At 59.9% G+C, this 881-nt stretch overlaps 1 long non-coding RNA gene across 1 annotated transcript; it reads right to left on the bottom strand.

Annotated features, from left to right (window-relative positions):
• Window positions 1-248: 248 nt before the first annotated feature.
• LOC110391988 lies at window positions 249-823 on the bottom strand. The gene is made up of 2 exons (XR_002434200.1): window positions 512-823; window positions 249-371 (listed from the first exon to the last, which is right to left on the bottom strand). It is a non-coding gene; the product is annotated as an uncharacterized LOC110391988 (long non-coding RNA).
• Between the last annotated feature and the right edge of the window lie 58 nt (window positions 824-881).

The raw sequence follows: 881 nt of genomic DNA, 5'->3' as shown, positions 1-881 counted from the left end.
CCCCAACTTTTGGACTCCCCCACCCGCCAATTTCGGGGCTCCCACCTCAGCCTCCGCTGTCAGCTCCGTTTTGGGGTGGGGGCAGCACCGCCCGCTCCCATCATCCCCTGCATGCCCCCATTATTTTGGGACCTCAGGGACCGATGACCCAAATTAATGACCCTCGCGAGATCCCTCCCCCCACCTGCGAGCTGACGCCACAAACCCCCCCCTGCCAATGGAAATAATGAGGGCGGGGGCTCGTTAGGGGCTTTTCCTATGGGGTTTTATTAGGGTTCTCCATCCTGGGGGGATCCCCCTTCCTCCTGGGGGGGTCCCAAGGCTTCCAGTGCTAGGGTGAGGAGGGCGAGCTCCGAGCGGAGGCTGCAAACCTGAAGGGGGGGGGGGGGGGGGAAGCGGGAAAAAGAAAATCAGGCACTAATGAGAGCAGCACTAATGAAGAGCCCTCCCCCACAATAAATAAGGTTAATGGGTTAATTAACAATGTTAATTAGCTAACGAGAGCCCCTACCTGGCGCTGGTCGGGGGAGGATGATGGGGGGTCCCCCCCAGGGCTGAGGGTGCGGAGGCGGCGCTGGAGGCTGAGGCTGCGGGTGCGGAGCCGGGCGCGCTCAGAGTGGGGGTCCACCAGGCCCTGCGGGGGGCACAAACATCCCATAATGGCACAGGACCCCCGCCTGGGTCCTCCAACATCCCATAATACATTGGAGTCCTCCAACATCCCATAATGCCCCGTGGTCATCTAAAATCCCATAATGGCACGGGACCCCCACGTGGGTCCTCCAACATCCCATAATACACTGGGGTCCTCCAACATCCCACAATGCCATAGAGTCCTTTGACATCCCATAATACCCCAAGACCCCCAAAACCAGGTCTCC

Source organism: Numida meleagris, unplaced genomic scaffold (genome assembly GCF_002078875.1).
Source record: "Numida meleagris isolate 19003 breed g44 Domestic line unplaced genomic scaffold, NumMel1.0 unplaced_Scaffold715, whole genome shotgun sequence".
Lineage (NCBI taxonomy): Eukaryota > Metazoa > Chordata > Aves > Galliformes > Numididae > Numida > Numida meleagris.
This window is presented reverse-complemented; position numbering and strand designations above follow the sequence as displayed.